General features: G+C 36.9%; 1 protein-coding gene across 11 annotated transcripts in view; it reads left to right on the top strand.

Annotated features, from left to right (window-relative positions):
- Positions 1-23333, top strand: part of ADK (adenosine kinase) — a 564491-nt gene that overhangs the window by 252512 nt on the left and 288646 nt on the right. The window lies entirely within an intron of this gene.

The raw sequence follows: 23333 nt of genomic DNA, 5'->3' as shown, positions 1-23333 counted from the left end.
TGTAAACTTCCTTTTGAAATACAATGTTATTTCCACAAAGACACTGCAGGTTTTGCAAATCTGTAATTCCCTTTGATTTCAGAGCATTCCGAAATGATGTGTAGTCTAGTCTAGTTTTTTCTTAGCATATGGTCAAACCATAAATTAAGTGGGCTGCCCCATACTTTCTGGTTCTATGAGGTCAGCAGTCTCATTACATTATCATCATAAACTAATGAGGTTTAAGAAGTTAAAGTTCTGGGGGCTCTTTAATTCTAAAATGTTTTTGATCTAAGGAAGCAACTCAGTTTATCTATTCAACAAATTTCCATAACTAAAACATCTGTCTGCATCACATAAGCTAAACCAGATCTATATACTCGGCTTTGCTTCTTCACACTATTCTCTAAACTAGCAGTGTTTCATGAATACTAAGAAAATTGCAAACCTTCTTCTTCATTTTCTTCACCATATAATTTACTGAGTAAGTTCACACTGGAAACCTTCCTGATTGAAAAGCTAAAATTGAATATGGATACACCAGCATCCTCTTTTGGTTTAAATACAGTGTCAACATCTTTTAAAATTTATTTTTTACCTTTCATAATAAATGTCTCATTTTATGCCACATAAACTCAGTTTTTCCATGTTTAAACCAGCTTCTCAGATTCTTTGTTAGCAGGTAATTAGGGACTACTGGTTATGGTGACTAGGTAATTATGTTTTCGAAAACATAAGTCTCAGGTTCTCTTCACCTTAGAATCAGATTGGGATATATCTGTTTTTTCTCACTTAAGAAATAATATTTCCTGGCATAGTGATTTATGCCTGTAGTCCCAGTGCTTTGGGAGGCCAAAGCCAGTGGATTGCTTTTGGCCAGGAGATCGAGTCCAGCTTGGGCAACAAGTAGGTCTCTAAGGACTTGCTTTATGAATCTGGGTGCTCCTGTATTGGGTGCTTTATGAATCTGGGTGCTCCTGTATTGGGTGCATATATATTTAGGATAGTTAGCTCTTCTTGTTGCATTGATCCGTTTACCATTTTGTAATGGCCTTCTTTATCTCTTTTGATCTTTGTTGGTTTAAAGTCTGTTTTATCAGAGACTAGGATTGCAACCCCTGCTTTTTTTTGTTTTCCATTTGCTTGGTAGATCTTCCTCCATCCCTTTATTTTGAGCCTATGTGTGTCTCTGCATGTGAGATGGGTTTCCTGAATACAGCACATTGATGGGTCTTCTTGACTCTATCCAATTTGCCAGTCTGTGTCTTTTAATTGGGGCGTTTAGCCCATTTACATTTAAGGTTAATATTGTTATGTGTGAATTTGATCCTGTCATTATGATGTTAGCTGGTTATTTTGCTGGTTAGTGGATGCAGTTTCTTCCTAGCATCGATGGTCTTTACAATTTAGCATGTTTTTGCAGTGGCTGGTACCTGTTGTTCCTTTCCATGTTTAGTGCTTCCTTCAGGAGCTCTTGTAAGGCAGGCCTGGTGGTGACAAAATCTCTGAGCATTTGCTTGTCTGTAAAGTATTTTATTTCTCCTTCACTTATGAAGCTTAGTTTGGCTTGATATGAATTTCTGGGTTGAAAATTATTTTCTTTAAGAATGTTGAATATTGGTCCCCACTCTCTTCCAGCTTGTAGAGTGTCTACAGAGAGATCTGCTGTTAGTCTGATGGGCTTCCCTTTGTGAGTAACCCAACCTTTCTCTCTGGCTGCCCTTAACATTTTTTCCTTCATTTCAGCTTTGGTGAATCTGACAATTATGTGTCTTGGAGTTGCTCTTCTCAGGGAGTATCTTTGTGGCGTTCTGTGTATTTCCTGAATTTGAATGTTGGCCTGCCTTGCTAGGTTGGGGACGTTCTCCTGAATAATATCCTGCAGAGCGTTTTCCAACTTGGTTCCATTCTCCCCGTCACTTTCAGGTACACCAATCAGATGTAGATTTGGTCTTTTCACATAGTCCCATATTTCTTGGAGGCTTTGTTCGTTTCTTTTTACTCTTTATTTTTCTGTAAACTACTCTTCTTGCTTCATTTCATTCATTTGATCTTCAATCACTGATACCCTTTCTTCCACTTGATCGAATCAGCTACTGAAGCTTGTGCATGTGTCACGTAGTTCTCGTGCCATGGTTTTCAGCTCCATCAGGTCATTTAAGGTCTTCTCCATGCTGTTTATTCTAGTTAGCCATTCGTCTAATCTTTTTTCAAAGTTTTTAGCTTCTTTGAGATGGGTTCGAACATCCTCCTTTAGCTCAGAGAAGTTTGTTATTACCTATCTTTTGAAGCCTTCTGTCAGCTCGTCAAAGTCATTCTCCATCCAGCTGTGTTCTGTTGCTGGCGAGTAGCTGTGTTCCTTTGGAGGAGAAGAGGCGCTCTGATTTTTTGAATTTTCAGCTTTTCTGCTCTGGTTTCTCCCCATCTTTGTGGTTTTATCTAGTTTGGTCTTTGATGATGGTGACCTACAGATAGGGTTTTGGTGTGGATGTCCTTTCTGTTTGTTACTTTTCCTTCTAACAGTCAGGATCCTCAGCTGCAGGTCTGTTGGAGTTTGCTGGAGGTCCACTCCAGACCCTGTTTGCCTGGCTATCACCAGCAGAGGCTGCGGAACAGCAAATATTGCAGAACAGCAAATGTTGCTGCCTGATCCTTCCTCTGGAAGCTTCGTCTCAGAGGGGCACCCAGTTGTATGAGGTGTCTGTCAGCCCCTACTGGGAGGTATCTCTCAGTTAGGTTACTCAGGGATCAGGGACCCACTTGAGGAGGCAGTCTGTCCGTTCTCAGATCTCAAACTTCGTGCTGGGAGAACCACTACTCTCTCCAAAGCTGTCAGACAGGGACGTTTAAGTCTACAGAAGTTTCTGCTGCCTTTTATTCAGCTATGCCCTGCCCCCAGAGATGGAGTCTACAGAGGCAGGCAGGCCTCCTTGAGCTGCTGTGGGTTCCACCTAGTTCGAGCTTCCTGGCTGCTTTGTTTACCTACTCAAACCTCAGCAATGGTGGGCACCCCTCCCCCAGCCTCGCTGCTGCCCTGCAGTTTGATCTCGGACTGCTGTGCTAGCAGTGAGCAAGGTTCCATGGGCGTGGGACCCTCCCAGCCAGGCACGGGATATAATTTCCTGGTGTGCCGTTTGCTAAGGCTGTTGGAAAAGCGCAGTATTAGGGTGAGAGTGTCCTGATTTTCCAGGTACCATCCGTCATGGCTTCCCTTGGCTAGGAAATGGAATTTCCCAACCTCTTGCACTTCCCAGGTGAAGCGATGCCCCGCCCTGCTTCGGCTCACACTCCGTGGGCTGCATCCACTGTCCTACAAGCCCCAGTGAGATGAACCTGGTACCTCAGTTGGAAATGCAGAAATCACCCGTCTTCTGCATCACTCACACTGGGAGCTGTAGACTGGAGCTGTTCCTATTCCTTTTTTTGTTTTGTTTTGTTTTGAGACGGAGTCTTGCTGTGTCGTCCAGGCTGGAGTGCAGTGGTGCAATCTCTGCCCACTGCAACCTCCGCCTCCTGGGTTCACACCATTCTCATTGCCTCAGCCTCCCAAGTAGCTAGGACTACACGTGCCCACCACCATGCCCATCTAATTTTTTGTGTTTTTAGTAGAGACGGGGTTTCACCATGTTAGCCAGGATGGTCTCAATCTCCTGACCTCGTGATCCACACACCTTGGCCTCCCAAAGTGCTGGGATTACAGGTATGAGACACCACGCCTAGCCTAATTGTTTTTGTTTTTGTTTTTATCAGCTTTGTTAATATATGTCTCACAACTTACAATACATACATTTTACTTCTACATATATATTATAAACATCGTAACTTTGCTGCTATTTTTGTTTAAATTGTCAAATATATATTTTTAAAGACTTAATAAGAAAAAGTTCATATTTTTACTCAGGTATTTATCATTTCTAGTTCTCTTTATTCCTTTTGGTTAGAATTAGATTTCCATCTGGTATCATTTTCCTTCTGCCTAAAGGGCATTCTTTAACATCTCTTGTGTTTGGATCTGTTGGTAATAAATTCTTTCAGCTTTTGTATGTTTGAAAACATCTTTATTTCACCTTCATTTTTGAAAGACATTTATGCCAGATACATAGTTCTAGTTTGACAGTTTTTCAGTACATGAAAAATGTTACCCCATTGCCATCTTACTTGCATAGTTCTTGATAAGAAATCTGACATTCTTTTGTTCTTCAATATTTCACATCCCCCATTCCCCAAATTTTGTTGCTTTTAAGATTTTCCATATGAGACCAGGTGCAGTGGCTCACACCTGTAATCCCAGTGCTTTGGGAGGTCAAGATGGGAGGATGGCTTTTGAGGCTTGGAGATCAAGATTAACCTAGGCAACATAGTGAGACCCCATCCTTACAAAAAATACACACACACAGAAAATTACTCATTTTGATCAGTTATGATGGGCCTTAGTGTATTCTTCTTCATGTTTCTTGTGCGTGGGTTTTGTTTAACTTCTTAGAGCTATCGGTTTTTAGTTTTTATTATGTTTGGTGTATTTGCAGCCATTATACATCTTCAAATTGGTTTTCTGACCCTTTTAGGCCACTTGAAGTTGTCTCATAGCTCACTGACACTCTTTTTTTATTTTGTCTTTTTCTCTATGTTTTATTTTGGATGCCTCCTTTGCTGTGCCTTCCATTTCACTAATATCTTCTTCTGTAATACCTGAACTGTTATTAATCTCATCAAATAAACAAAGTTAAATATTTCTTACTATTGGGGCAAGACTTTTCTTAGTACTCCATGGCACAGAGCACTAAGGGGTCCCTAATCCCTGGTACTGCAACTGTATCAGTTCCTGTTAGGAACCAGGCCACACAGCAGGAGGTGAGTAGCAGGCCACCAAGCATTACCACCTGAGCTCCACCTCCTATCACATCAGCGGAGGATTCTTTTTTTTTTTTTTTTTTTCAAATGTGAAAAATCTAATTTTATTCAGTTTAGGTTAATGTATAACTATACACTCTGGACTCTTAATGAAATCTTTCCCATTCATTTTTTAAAAATTTTATTATTATTATACTTTAAGTTTTAGGGTACATGTGCACAACGTGCAGGTTTGTTACATATGTATACATGTGCCATGTTGGTGTGCTGCACCCAGCAGAGGATTCTTATAGGGATGCAAATCCTATTTTGAACTGCACAAGCGAGGGATCTAGGTTGTATGCGTCTTATGAGAATCTAATTAATGCCTGATGATCTGAGGTGCAACAGTTTCATCCTGAAACCATGCCTCCTACCCCTGTCCGTGGAAAAATTGTCTTCCACAAAACTAGTCCCTGGTGCCAAAAACGTTGGAGACTTTGATGAGAAAAATGGTGAGTTTTTCTGCTCTAGGTCTTGGAAACAGCCACTATTTCCAAATGTGTATGTGCCTCAGGTACTGTTCCCTCTATTTTTTTTTTCCTCTTAATACTTTTGGATGTTTCCTTCCCAGGTACTGACCTTAAGAAAAGACCCTCTACAGAATTCCAGGTTTCTCTGTAAATCTTTCTGTTCTCTGATATTGTGGTCTTTCAACTCTTAACTGCTCTGAAATTCCCAGACTCTCAGTTGTATTTCCTCAACTCACTGGAATCTACTACAGTTCTCCTCCTTATACCATATTCTGGAAACTCTTGCAATAAACTGCTGTAGTCATATGGCTGACCTCCATTGTTTCCCATCTCTCAGAGATCCGTATTTTTTATTCTTGATGTCCAGTGTATTAAAAACCATTGTTTCTTGCATTGTTTCTAGTTTTGCTATTGTTGTTTCATGATAGGGAGTAAATCTAGTTTCTGTTCCTCTACTGTCTTCTGCTTTGCATTGTTTTTGAAAGGAAGCCTGCTGCCATTCTTATAATTGTTCCTGCTTACCTAATATGTCTTTTAACCTCCTCTGTCTGCTTTTAAGATGTTTATCACTGATTTTAAACAATTTTATTATGATGTACCTTGGCATAGTTTTATATTTTGTGTGGTTGGGGTTTGTTATAGTTTCATTCACTTTGGAAATTATTTTATGATAAATTTTCCCTTTCCACCTCCATCTACCTTTGGGACTCTGATTAAAATAATAATAATAATAAGAGGAAGAAGAAGAAGCCACTTGTAGTTGACCCATGTCTCAGTGATTCTGTTTTCAATATTTTTGTTTTTCTATCTCTTCTTCATTTTGAATAATTACTCTCTCCCCTATTTTTTCTTTTCTTTTTTATTTTTATTTTTATTTTTTGAGATGAAGTCTTGCTCTGTCACCCAGGCTGGAGTGCAGTGGTGCAGTCTTGGCTCACTGCAACCCCCGCCTCCTGGGTTCAAGTGATTCTCCTGCCTCAGCCTCCCGAGTAGCTGGGACTACAGGCACGCCTCACCACACCCGGCTAATTTTTGTATTTTTAACAGAGATGGGTTTTCACCATATTGTTTAGGCTGGTCCTGAACTCCTGACCTCATGATCCGCTTGCCTCGGCCTCCCAAAGTGCTGGGATTACAGGCATGGGCCACCATGCCCGGCCTCTTTCTTTTTTTTTTTTTCAGACAAGTTCTCATTCTGTCGCCCAAGCTGGAGTGCAGTGGCACAATATTGGGTCAATGCAAACCCCGCCTCAGCCTCCCAAGTAGCTGGAACTACAGGAGTGCACCACCATGCCTGGCTAGTTTTTGTATTTTTTCTAGAGACAGGTTTTGCTGTGTTGCTCAGGCTGGTCTCAAACTCCTGAACTCAAGCGATCTGCCTGTCTCGACCTCCCAAATTGCTGGGATTGCAGGCATGAGCCGCCACGTCCGGCCTTGAATAATTTCTATTACTCTGAAGTTTACTAATTATTTCATCTACAATGTTTAATCTGCCATTAATCTCATCCAGTTGACATTTTATCTCTGACATTATAGTTTTCATCTCTTGAACTTTGATTTGGACCTCTTTTACTCATGCCATATCTTCTCTACATAGTATGCTTATGTTGTCATGTGTTTATGGAATGTTGTTATAACAATTGTTTTAATATCCATGTCTACTAATTCTGTCACTTTTTTTTATCTGATTACCTCGGTATTGGTTTTTCCTGATTACCTGGATATTGGTTGTTTCCTCATACATGTGTACTGAAGACTCCAAAGGAATCCCTTGCATATCTCGAGTTCTCACTTTCCACCTCTTTCTTCTCCAAGCAGCTCTCTCCTCTCCAGTACTGTGCCCCAGCATGTGGTAGCCAGCTTGGCCTCCCTGAATGGAAACTACTTGACTCTATTTAGGTTCTTCCTTCCTGCTCTGCAGCCTGGGAACTCTATTCAAGGTGTAAGTTTGAGTAATTGTAGCACTTATCTTATTGTGCCCCTTCTTTGATTATTATCCTGAAAATTGTGTTTTCATATATTTTGTTCATTGTTAGTTGTTTAAGATGGGAATATAAATCTACTCCCCGGTCCTTCATAGTGGCTGGAAGCGCAAATCTCTAGGTTGATTTTGGTTTTTCCCTTTTTCAGGTAACTCGCTTTTTTTTTCAAGGTTGCCTAATTTTTTTATTTGGATTTGAGTCTCGGTCTGTTGCCCAGGCTGGAGTGCAGTGACACAATCTCGGCTCACTGCAACCTCCATCTCCTGGGTTTGAATGATTCTCCTGCGTCAGCCTACCCAGTAGCTAGGATTACAGGCACCTACCACCACACCTGGCTGAGTTTTGTATTTTTTTTTTTTTTTTTTTTTTAGTTGAGATGAGTTTTCACCATTTTGGCTAGGCTGGTCTTGAACTCCTGACCTCAAGTGATCCACCCGCCTTGGACTCCCAAAATGCTGGGATTACAAGCATGAGCCACCGCCCCAGCCTGAATTTGAATTTGATAGTAACTATGATTTATCTCTATGCGAATTCTGTATTGAGTTTTCCTCAAACAATGTATTCATTTTAAACTGTAGATTTCATTCCCAGTTAACTTTCTTGTCCCCAAATATTGTTTCTCCTTTACTTGACCTATTGGAGTGTCAGAAAATGATCATAACCATCACTGATAAATGTGTTATGGGGAATATTAGAGTAAAAGCAGAAATTCCAAGTTGTGGTGAGAAAGTACAGTAGACCCTTGAACAATGTGAGGGTTCTGGGCACTGACCCCTTTGAAAATCCGCATACAACTTTTACCTCCTCAAAAACTTAACTACTAATAGTAGTTAATTGGAAGCCTTACTGATAACGTAGTTGATTAACACATATTTTGTATATGTATTATATTCTGTATTCTTACAATAAATTAAGCTAAGGAAAAAATAATGCTATAATATCATATGGAATGAAAATATATTATTATTCATTAAGTGGAAATGGATCATCATAAAGGTCTTTATCTTAGTCATCTTCATGTTGAGTGGGCTGAGGAGGGGAAGAAGAAGAGGAGGAGGGATTGGTCTTCATGTCTCAGAGGTTGGCAGAGGCAGAAGAAAATCTATGTATAGGTTGACCTGCAGAATTCAAATTCATATTGTTATAGTATCAGTTGTAATCTTAAATTCATCTTCAGGTTGATTTAATGTCAAAATTCCCTCAAATATTATTCTAGATTCTATAAAATGTTCTAGATACCATTTTATCGCTTAAAAATAAATGTGAAAGCTCTCAGGTAAGATATGGTTGTTCATCTATGTGTAATTACTAGTTTTGTAATTTTTTTAATTTCTTAGTCACCTCTGCGTAGTGTTTGGATTACATTGTGAGTACAGTAGGATTTTGTTTAGAAATCTATGCATTATTTCAAATAACATCTCTTTATGATAGGAAAAAAGGTTCCAAGTTTGAAATAACACTGTAAAGAACTAATCACCTTGAAAGTTTAGGCTTATTATGGGGAAATTTTTAAACTTTAGATATTAAAAAGATTTTTAAGAAATAGATTTTAACAAACTTTCAGTACCTTGTGACTTACCCTGCATAAACAAGGTCAGCCAAATTTGTACCCTGTTTCATGGATTAGAAATTAAACACTATAAGTGAAAGAATAATAAGTCATATCTTGTCAATAATTTTGTGAGAGTATGAGACTTGCGGTGAGTTTTCCTTTAGCACTCATGCCTATTTTATTTTTTAAATTATTTTTTCAGTTCCTGCGTCTTATTACAGGTCTTCTCTTTTCCTCTCTTCATTTATTTATAACTCTGTCTTGACCACTTATATCTGTTTTCAGCCTAGAATTTTACTACTTTGGAGAATGTGGTTTTTGTGAGGGTGGAGTTTTCAAATGTAACTAATGTTTGCTTCTGGAATAAGGGAAGTATGATTATAGGTCAGTACAAGAAACATGGTATGAAGAAATGTACAGCCTTGATGGTAAGCAATAGAATTCATACTTACAAAGAAACAGAAGTATATGTATATTAAAGGCAAGTAAAAATCACTACCAAATGTTTACATTTTACATCTCCTGCTTTGTTTGCCCTATAGGTTTTTCATACCTATGCCATGAGTAACAATTTTTCTTAGTAAAACTTTCATTTATACTCAGTTACAATTAAATATCTTTATCAGTAATCTAAAAGCAATAAAGCCCTTAAAATTAGGTAATGTGATAAATTATAAGAAATCTCATCTAAGAAATCATTTGTTTGAAATTTTACGTGTCAGTAATGTGATTTGTGTCCGTTGAATTAACAAGTTAGAATGAATTTATAATTAAATAAATAATTTCTATTTTTTTAGGATTTGGTTATCTTTTGGCAGTATTTACCAAAAGATATGGTTACACTAAAACGTGACTAGAAATTTAAAAAGATTACTCAAAATTTCATGCTCAGAATTTAGAACGTGCCATCTAGTATTTGCTCTGTCATGAAAAGATTTGAGAAAGTTTCAGTGAAAGTGAATTAAGTTGTTTTGTAATGGTAACCTAATAGAAATTGAAGTAATATTTTTTTTAAAAAAGGTAAGTATTATTTAGGCCAGGCACAGTGGCTTATGCCTGAAATTCCAGCCCTTCGGGAGGCAGAAGTGGGTGGATCACCTAAGATCAAGAGTTTGAGACCAGCCTGGCCAAAATTTTTGGTAGAGACCAGACCATCTCTACTAAAAATACAAAAATTAGCCAATCATGGTGGTGCACGCCTTAGTCCCAGCTGCTGGGGAGGCTGAGGCAGGAGAATCGCTCGAACCCAGGAGGCAGAGGTTGCGGTGAGCCAAGATCACGCCACTACACTCCAGCCTGGCTGACAGAGTGAGACTCTGTCTGAAAACAAACAAACAAACAAACAAACAAAAACTTACTTAAAGTGATAGCTTTAAACCTTATTAGACCATAGAACAAGGCTTTGTAACATAATCTATACTGTTACAATAAGTACACTTTGGCACAGTAAGTGAACTAATGATTTTTTTTTATAATTTAAGCTAGTCTGTGAATGACAGTTGATTAAATGTCACAGCTCTTTATATATAGCATTAAATAGAGTTCAAAGTATTTTTGAAATTTATTAATTTATAATATTCTTCTGAGATTATTAAAGAGGTGGGATAGCTAAACTGTGTCTCACCTTTTATCATTGTTCCAAGTGTAGTTTTGAACTCGTATGTGTTAGAACTCCCATTATATTGGTCAAATTGATGATCACCATATGACTTTATTCCTGCATTTTTGCCTCAAATTTTTAACTATCCTATTCTGGACTGCTTCATTAACTTCATTAGGGATTAACTATGAATGTTTAAGCCTTTATTTTACAATGTCCTTGCAGGTGTCCTTAACTATTTCATTTATAAATACAGAGAATAAAATGAAAAAAAAATCTGTAGAGTTGTTTGTTCTATTTGGAGCTTTTCATGTTGGTGTAAAATTCCTGACACTTAACACATATGAATCTTTTTCATTCATGTTTTTTTTTTTTAAATTTTTTTTTTCTTTTCTTTTGTTATTATTATTATTATACTTTAGGTTTTATGGTACATGTGCGCAATGTGCAGGTAAGTTACATATGTATACATGTGCCATGCTGGTGCGCTGCACCCACCAACTCATCATCTAGCATTAGGTATATCTCCCAATGCTATCGCTCCCCCCTCCCCCCACCCCACAACAGTCCCCGAAGTGTGATGTTCCCCTTCCTGTGTCCATGTGTTCTCATTGTTCAATTCCCACCTATGAGTGAGAATATGCGGTGTTTGGTTTTTTGTTCTTGCGATAGTTTACTGAGAATGATGATTTCCAATTTCATCCATGTCCCTACAAAGGACATGAACTCATCATTTTTTATGGCTGCATAGTATTCCATGGTGTATATGTGCCACATTTTCTTAATCCAGTCTATCATTGTTGGACATTTGGGTTGGTTCCAAGTCTTTGCTATTGTGAATAATGCGGCAATAAACATATGTGTGCATGTGTCTTTATAGCAGCATGATTTATAGTCCTTTGGGTATATACCCAGTAATGGGATGGCTGGGCCGAATGGTATTTCTAGTTCTAGATCCCTGAGGAATCGCCACACTGACTTCCACAAGGGTTGAACTAGTTTACAGTGCCACCAACAGTGTAAAAGTGTTCCTATTTCTCCACATCCTCTCCAGCACCTGTTGTTTCCTGACTTTTTAATGATTGCCATTCTAAGTGGTGTGAGATGGTATCTCATTGTGGTTTTGATTTGCATTTCTCTGATGGCCAGTGATGGTGAGCATTTTTTCATGTGTTTTTTGGCTGCATAAATGTCTTCTTTTGAGAAGTGTCTGTTCATGTCCTTCGCCCACTTTTTGATGGGGTTGTTTGTTTTTTTCTTGTAAATTTGTTGGAGTTCATTGTAGATTCTGGATATTAGCCCTTTGTCAGATGAGTAGGTTGCGAAAATTTTCTCCCATTTTGTAGGTTGCCTGTTCACTCTGATGGTAGTTTCTTTTGCTGTGCAGAAGCTCTTTAGTTTAATTAGATCCCATTTGTCAATTTTGGCTTTTGTTGCCATTGAACAGAGCCGTCAGAAATAATGCCACATATCTACAAGTATCTGATCTTTGACAAACCTGACAAAAACAAGAAATGGGGAAAGGATTCCCTATTTAATAAATGGTGCTGGGAAAACTGGGTAGCCGTATGTAGAAAGCTGAAACTGGATCCCTTCCTTACACCTTATACAAAAATCAATTCAAGATGGATTAAAGACTTAAATGTTAGACCTAAAACCATAAAAACCCTAGAAGAAAACCTAGGCATTACCATTCAGGACATAGGCATGGGCAAGGACTTCATGTCATTCATGTTTAATAATTTTATTTGAGAGTCACTTCAAGTAAAGCCCAAACTGTGTTAACATTTGAGTTAAGCGAAGACATCTTTGTTTAACAATAAAGCAAATATCACAGTAAAGCAAGTCACATGAATATTTTGGTTTCTGAATTCATATAAAAGTTATGTTTACACTATACGGTACTCTAAAGTGTGCAGTAGCATTATATCTTTAAAAATATACATACTTTAATTAAAAATACTTTGTTGCTAAAAAGTGCTAATGATCATCTGAGACTTTAGTGAGTAATAATCTTTTTGCTGTTGGAGGGTCTTGCACCAGTGTTGATGGCTGCTGACTGCTCAGGGTGGTGGCTTCTGAAGGTTGGGGCAACTGTGACGATTTCTTAAAACAAGACAACAATGAAGTTTGCCACATCAATTGACTCTTCTTTCATAAAAGATTTCTCTGTAGCATACAATGCTGTTTGATAGCATTTACCTACAGTAGAACTTCTTTGAAATTGGAGTCAGCCTTCTCTAACCCTGTTGTTGCTTTAGCAATTATGGTTATGCAGTATTCTGAATTTTTCGTTGTCATTTCAGCAGCATTCATAGCATGTTCACCAGGAGTAGATTCCATGTCAAGAAACCACTCTCTGTGTTCATCTATAAGAAGCAATTTTTCATCCATTCAAGTTTTATCATGTGATTGCAGCAATTCAGTCCTGTCTTCAGGCTTCACTTCTAATACTAGTTCTCTTGCTATTTCCATCACATGTGCAGTGACTTCTTCCACTGAAGTCTTGAAGCCCTCAAAGTCATCCGTGAGGGTTGGAATCCACTTCTTCCAAACTCCTATTAATGTTAATATTTTGACCACCACACATGAATCATGAATGTTCTTTTTTTTTTTAAACAGGGTTTTACTCCTGTCAGTCAGGCAGGGAAGGGCAGAGGCACAATCACTGCACATTACAGTCTCAACCTCCCAGGCAGGCTCAAGCAATCCTCCCACCTCATCATTTATTTTATTTTTGTAGAGATGAGGTCTCACCATATTGGCCAGGCTGGTCTCAAACTCCTGGGCTTAAGTGATCCTCCCACTGCGGCTTCCCAAAGTGCTGGGATTGTAGGTGTGAGCCACCATGCCCAGCTCATGAATGTTCTTAATGATGACTAGAATGATGAATTATTTTCAGGAGGTTTTCAATTTACTCTGCCCAAACCCATCAGATGAGTCACTATGGCACCTATAGCCTTATGAAATATATTACTTAACTAAGATATGAAAGTCAAAATTACTCATTGATCCATGGGCTGCAGAATGAATGTTGTTTTAGCAGCCATGAAAACAACATTCATCTCCTTGTACGTCTCCATCAGAGCCCTTGGGTTACCAGATGCATTGTTAATGAGCAATAATATTTTAAAGGGAATCTTTTTTTCTGAGCAGTAGATCTCAACAGTGGGCTTAAAATATTCTGCATACTGGCTGGGCGTGGTGGCTTATGCCTGTAATCCCAGCACTTTAGGAGGCCAAGGCGGGAGGATCACCTGAGGTCAGGAATTCGAGATCAGCCTGGTTGACATGGTGAAACCCCATCTCTACTAATAATACAAAAATGATCTGGGCATGGTGGTGCACACCTGTAATCCCAGCTACTTGGGATGCTGAAGCAGGAGAATTGCTTGAACCAGGAGGCGGAGGTTGCGGTGAGCCAAGATTGCGCCATTGCACTCCAGCCTGGGTGACAAGAGTGAAACTGTCTCAAAAAAAAAAAAAAAAAAAAAAATTCAGCAGACCATACTCAAACAGGTGTGCATTCATCCAGGCTTTGTTATTTCATTCATAGAACACAGACAGAGCAGATTTAGCATAACTCTTAAGGGCTCTAGGATTTTTAGAATGGTAAATGAGCATTGACTTCAACTGAAAGTCACCAGCTGCATTAGCCCCTAAAAAAAAAAGAGTCGTTCCATCCTTTGAAGCTTCGAAGCCAAGCATTTACTTCTTTTTAGCTGTAAAAGTCTTCAATGGCATCTTCTGCCAGTAGAAGACTCTTTTGTCTGTGTTGAAAACCTGTTGTTCAGTGCAGTCACCTTCATCAATGATGTTAGCAAGATCTGGGTAACTCATCAGCACCTGCTACTTTACCTTGCACTTTTATGATATGGAGATTGCTTCTTTCTTTCAATCTCACAAATTAGCCTCTTTTAGCTTCAGACTTTTCTTGCACAGCATCCTCACCTCTCAGCTTTAACAGAATTGAAAAGAGTTAAGGTTGTGCTCGGGATTAAGCTTTGACCTAAGAGAATGCTGTGCTGGTTTGATGTTCTATACAGACCACTAAAACTTTCTCCATGTCAGCAATAAGCTTATTTCACTCTTTTATTCATGCGTTCACTGGAGTAGCACTTTTAATTTTCTTCAAGAACTTTTTCTTTGCATTGAGAACTTGCCTGTTTGTTGTGAGAGGTCAAGCTTTCAGCCTGTCTCACCTTTCGATATGCCTTCCTCACTAAACTCAGTCATTTCTAGCTTTTGACTTAAAATGAGAGACATGCAACTCCTCTTTTCACTTGAACACTTAGAGACTATTGTAGGATTATTAATTGGCCTAATGTCACTATTGTTGTGTCTCAAGAAATAGGGAGGCCTTAGGAGAGGTAGAGAGATGGGGTAATGGCCAGCTGGTAGAGCAGTGAAAACACAACATTTATCAGTTAAGTTCACCATCTTCTATGGGTGTGGTTTGTGGCATCCCAAAACAATTACAATAATAATACCATAGATCAGTGATCACTATAAAAGATATAAAAGTTTGAAATATTGAAAGAATTACCAAAATATGACAGAGATCCAAGTGAGCACATTCTGTTGGAAAATAATGACACCATACTCATGGCAGGCTTGCCATAAACCTTCGATTTGTAAAAAAAATAAAAAATAAAAAAAATGGTATCTATGAAGTGCAATAAAATAAGGTATGCTTATACCAAAACAGACTTAATTATGCTATTTCTTACCATTAGTGTTAGAGTTCAGTTTCTAATGTTTTTCATTTTCCATATGTTATTGATGTTCAGTGAGTTACACAAATTATTTACTGTTGTTACTTCCACCTTAGTAGGGAGAATCTTTGATTTTTGCTGGATAAATTTTCAAACAAGGGTGTGATTATAGGCTGGGCGTGGTGGCTCACGCCTGTAATCTCAGCATTTTGGGAGGCCAAGGCGGGCAGATCACTTGAGGTAAGGAGTTCAAGACCAGCCTGGGCAACATGGTGAAACCCCCTCTCTACTAAAAATACAAAAATTAGCCGGGCGTGGTGGCACATGCCTGTAATCCCAGCTACTTGAGAAGCTGAGGCAGGAGAATGGCTTGAACCCGGGAGGCAGAGGTTGCACTCCTGCCTAGGTGACAGAGTGAGACTCCATCTCAAAAAAAAAGAAAAGAAAGAAAAGTGTGATTATAGATATCCTATTTGTGTTTATTTTTAATTTCTCTAGAATTTGTTTTCTTCAATAAGTAAAATTCTAATACCAGTTTTTTTTTAGTAACACTGTGATTTTTATACAGAAAGACTTTCTCCAAATTGGAGAATGCACTCTTTTATTCCTGTAATTTTTCTTAAGTCTTATTTTTGGCAGCTACCAAAAGTAAAACTCTCTACCAAGACAGAGAAGAAATCTTTGGGAATATTAAGTAATGTTATTTTTCATTACACGGACTAACCTTTTTACTAAGAAGAATTGGGGTAGTATTGGTTATGGGAGCTTAGAGCCTTAAAGATAAAGATTGGAAGATTTTGTGTTGTGGACTTGTGGCACTGTAACAAAGTCTGGGAATTTTATGTGAGATTGGAAACCACACTATGTGCTAATTGCCTCAGAATGGTAAGAAAATAAGCATATGTATAGCATTTAGTTGTTAAGACAGTAGGCACTTATGCAGAGCCCCAAATGAATTAACAAATCATCTACTGAAATATTTTCACTTCTGTTTACTTTATGTATTTTAGACCAATCAGCAGTTGCTTGAGAAAATGAAATGTTTACTAAATCTCTTTAATAAACATGTTTAAGAGAGGAAAAACTTATAAACATTCGGATGGCAGTGTACATTTTTATGTGCTAGTTGTCATATCTTTGAAATTGTATGTAAACTGGACATAAACAATCAAGTGTCTACAGAAGGGTATCTGTCTTCCAACATATTTACTGAACATGTTATAGAATCTTTATAGTTTAATATGATTTACCCCACATGTTCTGTTGTTGCTATCTTTTCAGATAAAGTTGAATTTAATCTTTCTTAACAGCTTTTATTGAGGTATTTATGAACCATTGAGTTCACCCACTTAAAAAATATCATTCAGTGGCTGTTAGTGTATTTACAGAGTTCTGCTACCATCACTGTAATCTAATGTTAGAACATTCACATCACCACAAAAGGAAATGTTATACCCATCAGCAGTAATGCTCCATACCCCCTGGATTTAATCTTATATCCACATCTCTCATAATAGTTTCAGTGACATCTAGTTATTATGACTACAAACAATACAATTGTTCCTGATTACACAAATAATGTATTTATGTCTTTATTGTTGACATGTAATGGAAGACATAATAAGTCTACTTTGATCTCTTGCTCTTACCTATTTCTCTATTGCAAGTGTTATAGAGTCTTTTAAGCTTTTGTTCATATATAAAAATATATATATACATACATTTATATATACACACACACATACATATATATATATATACACACACACACACATATATATGTAATGCTACCATGTTTGAGGGTCATGAGGTCAGTTCTTTGAAATACCAGTTTTTTTCTGATTTGGGTGGATGACATGGTACATGAAGCCTAAAAAAACCATTTGGTAAATTGGTATGAAAAAATGAGAGAACAACATTTTTCCTTTCTGGTACTTAGCAGGAAGGCAAGTTCTTGTATGAACCCATATTTCCTGTTACCCATTTTCAGACCAGTATTGGTTTCTCATCTATATAATAGGGATCTTTTGACTCTAACCTCTTAAATCTATCATGTGTTTTCTTTCTTCACCTTGGAAATAGCTTCTTGAAGCCCCAGACTTCTAGGGCACATTCATATTAACTAACATTTTCCTGGTTTACTAGTTAGGGATATTAGTAAATCCTAAATAGTTGAAGCCGTTCTGAAAGATATATTGCTGCTTTTTAAAATTTTATTTATCTTGTTCTCTATACAGATTTCTGGCACAAGGTTGTTGTTTTTTTTGTTTTTTTTTGTTTTTTTTTGTTTTTGTCAATTGTAGTAAGTCCATGGATGCTTTTCTGTATAACTTTCCCATTTTCCCTTATCACATCCTCACTGCAAACATCTAATTTCTGTCCAGTCTCTCACTCTTTTCAGCTCTGCTGTCCTAACTAATCATTTTTTGTATTCATCTTTCAAAGTGTTTGTTTCTGTCTTCATTCTATAAGTAACAAGATTATTTAAGGTTATTTTATATTACAGAAATAGTAAAAATCAAATAAAATATAAAATGTAGAATAGTCCACCAAAAATATTTTATTTCATCTTTTCCAGAGAGGTACACATATGATAAAGTAAATGAGCATTGTATATTTTATTATTTATCCTCAATAATATTTTTTCACAGGTATGTTGCTTCTTGTAAGTTTACCTTTTTTAATGTGAAAACTACAATAAACTAAATTAAATTTTAAAAATATTTTACTTACTAAAGTCAACTGATGTTTTCCTGGTAGATTGATAGGCTTCTTGTAGTAGTTTTTAATCATTTGCAAGTTTTGAGCCCATTTCTAAAACTTTTCTCATTGTAAATATGTATTTCCTTTCTTATATTAACTCAGAATTTGTTTTTATAAAAATATAGTGGGGAATCAGACTCAAGGTGAAATGTTGTAGACTTAGTGCCAGCAATAAGCAGAATTATTTAAAATCATTCAAATATCTTTAATTCCTTTGTTGTCTTTTTCAAAAACTGTACATTTTAACTACATTAATATAACTGAAGACTTTTTAAGGCTTAGTTTTCCTTTATAGATATTCCCTAATTTCATTTTTATTTCAGTCTGTCAGGGTTGTGATTGTGATGTTTTAAGGTAAACTGTAGTGTTTTCACATCCTCAGATGAACTGAATTGGGACAATACTTTGTAGGAAGTTTTTTTATATAGTATGTAGACACATTGGTAAAAATCAGTATGTCCGTTGGCTTAATAGTTTCACAGATGCTTCCATAATTCTTAGTGTACTCTTGGGTATTTTAAATTATCATATCCTGACAGCAATCCTGAAACATGCCAGTCTTATAAAGCCTTATTTCTGAGAACTAAAGCAAGGCATCAGCGAACCATATCTGACATGCCATGTTAATTTCCATAACTATCATTTCTGGGAGGTGGTAGGATTTCTAAGGCATGGAGAATCTCAGTAAATCTACTTTAAAAAAAAAAAAGCAAAATATCTGTTTTATTACTGGGTTTCCATTCACGAGCCCTGACTGCGTCAGTCCCACTTAAATGATTTGAAAAATAGTGATAAGCATATTTTTTTCTTATAGATTATTAAATATTTACTCATGTGCACAATATGTCAAAACATATTTTGAATTGTATATTCTTAGTGTTGGGTGTTCATGTTGTGAATGAAAACCTCATTCTGTTATCTCATAGCATATTTATATATACAAATAATTTTTGCCTTAAGTAGGAAAGAAACAGCTAAAACATACATAGGTTATTTTGCTTTTTAAAATTTTAGCAAACTATTCTGTGAATCTTTTGTGTGTTTGGGGCTGTTTGTAGAGGAAAATTTCATCAAGCAACATTTTGGGGACATTGGCCTTTTGTACTCTTTCCTAAATAAACTTAAACAGAAACTTGTACTCCCCAAAATAAAATGTTTCTTTGTATATTGTTACCTGCAAGTTATTGATAATGGAAGGAACACCTTTTCAATCCTTAGTCCCCTTTCCCCCAACACAGCTTTTAGATTGTAGATAAACTTCCCAGCTCAGTAATTAACTGAGCTCAGTCATTGCACCCTGTATCATGTGATTTTTTTTCCAGTAGAATACATTATTAGAGCACTTACACAGCCAGTCTAGCTGCAGCAGCCCAGGCGGCAACAGCAGTGCCATTTTTCACAAAGAAAATGTTGAACAGGAGCCAAATGTTTGGTGGCAGTCTGTTGCTAGGAAATCAAGGTCCTGAGGCGATTAATGACAAAGCAAGCAATAACAAGAAGGCAGAATTACAGATTTAAAAGAGAAAAAAGTGGTTGGTGTTATAATTACCCAAAGAAATCCGCACTCATTAAATTGGCTGTTTTTATGATTGACTTTAATTGGAGGTTAGCTCAGATATTTAGCTCCTTTCCCACCCCTTTAAACACACACAGGCACATAATCTGTAGAACTGCAGACTTGTTTTTCTAAGCATTGAGAGGAGCTTGCCCTGTAATTTGATCCCCACTGACAGATGCATTTTCTATGCTGCCATTTTGAATTAACCTATTGTAGAACAATTTTCTTCAGCCCTGTTGAATAAAACATCCAGTCTGATTACCTCCGATGGATTTGATAGAGTAAAAGAATGTACTTCTCATTGAAGTAGATTGTTTGCATGGACTCTACTGATTTTGAACTCTGCCAGTAAGCACAATCATTTGTAATAAATTTTCAAAGAAATTTGTGAGGAAAAGGTAATGAGAGTCACCCTTTTATAGTTTAATGTTTGGGCACCTCCATCAAAATAATATAATTCTTATAAGACAGTGTTATTTTTCCAGTAAGCTTTTCACGTGGTTTTAGAAAAAAATTCTGAATCTTCATTTAGACTATTCATATATTTAGGAATAGAGTCTTGTATTTACACTCTAAAATGACCATTCTTCCTCCCCAACAACAGTATTTTAGTGCAAGACTCAATATGCAAAGCACTCTATTGCAAAAATATTTTTGGTATGTACAATATTTAAAGTGATTTTAAGATTGGCCTATTTCAATCTTTTAAGTATTTCCCCCCCCCAAAAAAAAACCCCTTATTTAAATTTTTTAGGGTGTGATAAAGCATATTACTAGAAAAGCATCAAGCAGTCTTTCAGGTACAATACCAGAGGAACCATCACAGTTTATTTACCTTTCAGAAGCTTTAAAAATAAAGTTATATGATGCCTCTGCTCTCCAGATTTCTAATCAAACCCTGGAACAAAAGAGCCAAGCACATTCTATCTGACAATGCACACACTGCTAATCAGATGCCAATGCCAAGCTGTCTGCTTTGTTAAATACTTAGCTTCCTAGAGGCAGGAAGACAGCTGCTATAAGTATGATGAAATTTTGTAGTTCAATCTATTTTTGCTACCCTTGGGCTACCAAGATGCTGTTAATTTAGACCACCCCAATTGGTACATTTTAGGGAGTTTTTTAAAGAGTTTGTAATTAAAATGATAAAACATCGTTATTACATTGAAGACCTTCTGTAAGTTTTACATTTGGCAGATACCTACTGAGATAACCCCAGCATGTAATTTACAATGATGTAATGGTTATAATTGCATTTTAGAAAAAAAGAACTATAGGAGGCAAGTGCTTCCATTAGAAGAGTTTTTAAATCTGCTTCTGTTTCATTTAAATCTACTTCTATCCCGAAATTACTTACCTATAATTGACTATAGCAGCTATAAACCTTAAGATGCTATCTGAATATTTTTAAAAAGTTATCACCCCAAACACTGCCACCAGGGGGAGGAAGCTAAAATCTTAACGTTCTTAACTGATGATGATACTGCCAGTAGGTAGATTATATTGCTTAGCCCTACATAGTTAACTACTTCCCCCAGATAATACCGCCTTTTGGGACATGATTCTCACAACCTGTAATATGTGAAGCCTGTAGACTTAGCACACTATTAATTGTAAATAAAATGGAAACTTTCGTACTCTGGTGGTTGGGGTCAGGAAGGGGAAAGAGGAAGTACAGATAAGCAACCTGGACATTTTTATTGTTTTTCTCTTATCTGTTAGTCTACTCGAAGAGCTGTCCTTGAAAGTGAATGCTTTAGATCTATGAAACTGGGCAGCTATCATAGCACATCTATTAAGATCTAATAATCACATAATTAATATAGCAAAATGAATAGACTGTAAGATAGTTTTCTATTTTTTGTTACTACACTGTGATTTTGTTTTTAATAAATAGTTTTGGCTTTATTTTAAACAATTAAAAATTCAAAACATTTTTATGACCAAAGCTTGTAGGTTCCATCCCTGGAAAATATTTTATAAATGCAGAAAATAGTTGCTTAGGATTGGAATCCAACTCTGTTTACCATGAACAACTTCAAAGTTGATCTCATAATCTTGCATGTTGTGGAATAATACCACGAAAAAGTTAATTAAAGAATTTAGATGTTTGTTCTCCTGTCTAGAACTCAATAACTTTTAAGTAGTAACTCTCCCTACAGTTTAACTGTTAAGCAGTAACTCTTCTGACAGTTTTAGGTTTTATTCTGTGAAGACTCATTATTTTTAATTTTTGCATCCTAATTTTTCAGTTATTTCAGGTATTGAAATTACAAATGATGGGAAAGAAAAGTGGTTGACTACAAAGGGGATACAAAAGGCAATTTTTAGGGTGATGTACTGTTCTGTATGGTACTATGGTGGTGGATACATGATTCTATGCATTTGTTAAAGCCCAAAGAACTGTACATCACAAAGGGTTAATTTTAATGGATGCAGGTTTTTTAAATGTTAGGGATTTCAGGATGGAATGCAAGCTGTAACAAATGAATCTCTAATTGTATTACAAATGTATGGCATAACTTCACTGAATGGGTAGGGTAAAAGGAGCTGACCTAAGTAACTTTGGAAAATGGTGTTTTGATTGGACAATGTAAAGCTAAAGACTAAGGAACACTATAGAAACACTCTATTCTAGTTGGTAAATTTGTTTCTCATAACGGTATGGGTTAACAGTTCTGAACCTCTTTACATGTATCCTGGGGTTGAACAAATAAGTAAATGGATGATGAATGGTGGAAGCTAGATTTCTCACTGTCAGGAAGGGATGTTACAGATAAATAAACAAGAGGGGCGAGCCAGAATGAAACCTGTGGTACTGGATTAGAGTTGGAGATATAAGTATTTACTCATGTTTAGCTTAATATGTGTAGATGGATAGATGCAGAAATAATTATAGATACATGTGTATATGTGGATTAGTATACATGCATATGTTTCCTAGCTGTGTTTACTGAGAAGGCCTAGAAGCAGTGATACCCCAGTAGCCACAAACACATCCAACGCTCACATCCTGGTTTGTAAATCCTATTCTCCAATAAAAGGATCCAGGACTCCTTTTAAATATGACTGATTCTGGGCCTGGTGATGGGAAAATACAACATAAGCATGGAATATCTTGTAGTGCCAGAAGGCAAGAGATTTCTTAAAAATAATAAAGATTAAGCATGCCAAAAGGGACACATGAGCCAACATGAAAGAACTCCAAGTGGCCATAGCTGGAATAATTAGAGCAACAAAATAAAACATGTAGCATTGGATTAAGGATAAATTATTGAGTAAATATACATGAGTTCACAGTGTTATGTATAAATTGTATAAATAAGTAAATGGAGGAGAAGAGATAAATCTCCCTGACAGAAGAATTCCAAATAACATATTGCCCCCTCCAGAAGGGGGATCCTACTTCCCTTCTCCTTGAGAGTATGAGCTGGATTGAGTGAGTCATATCCAAAAATTGAGTTTGGAAGACAGCGAAATACTGACTTATTCCATTGGAGAAAGCTGGTAAACAACTATGTTAACTAAGTGATCAAGGTTAACATCACAAATGGGAAGTCATGTTGACGTGAAGAGGTGGAAACTTCATCTCTCTGATATTCTTTCCCTAAACCTGTAGCCTCAATCTAATCATTAGGAAAACATCAGACAAATCCCAACTGATGGACATTCTACCACATAAGTTGAGCATTCCTGAAAACTGTCAAGGTTGTGAACAATGAAGAAAGACTACGAGCATCTCACTGACAAGAAGAGACTACAGAGTCATGACAACTAAATGTTACATAGTTTCCTGGATCAGGTCCAGAATAGAAATAGGG

Source organism: Pongo abelii, chromosome 8 (assembly GCF_028885655.2).
Source record: "Pongo abelii isolate AG06213 chromosome 8, NHGRI_mPonAbe1-v2.0_pri, whole genome shotgun sequence".
In the NCBI taxonomy this organism is placed as follows: Eukaryota; Metazoa; Chordata; class Mammalia; order Primates; family Hominidae; genus Pongo; species Pongo abelii.
This window is presented reverse-complemented; position numbering and strand designations above follow the sequence as displayed.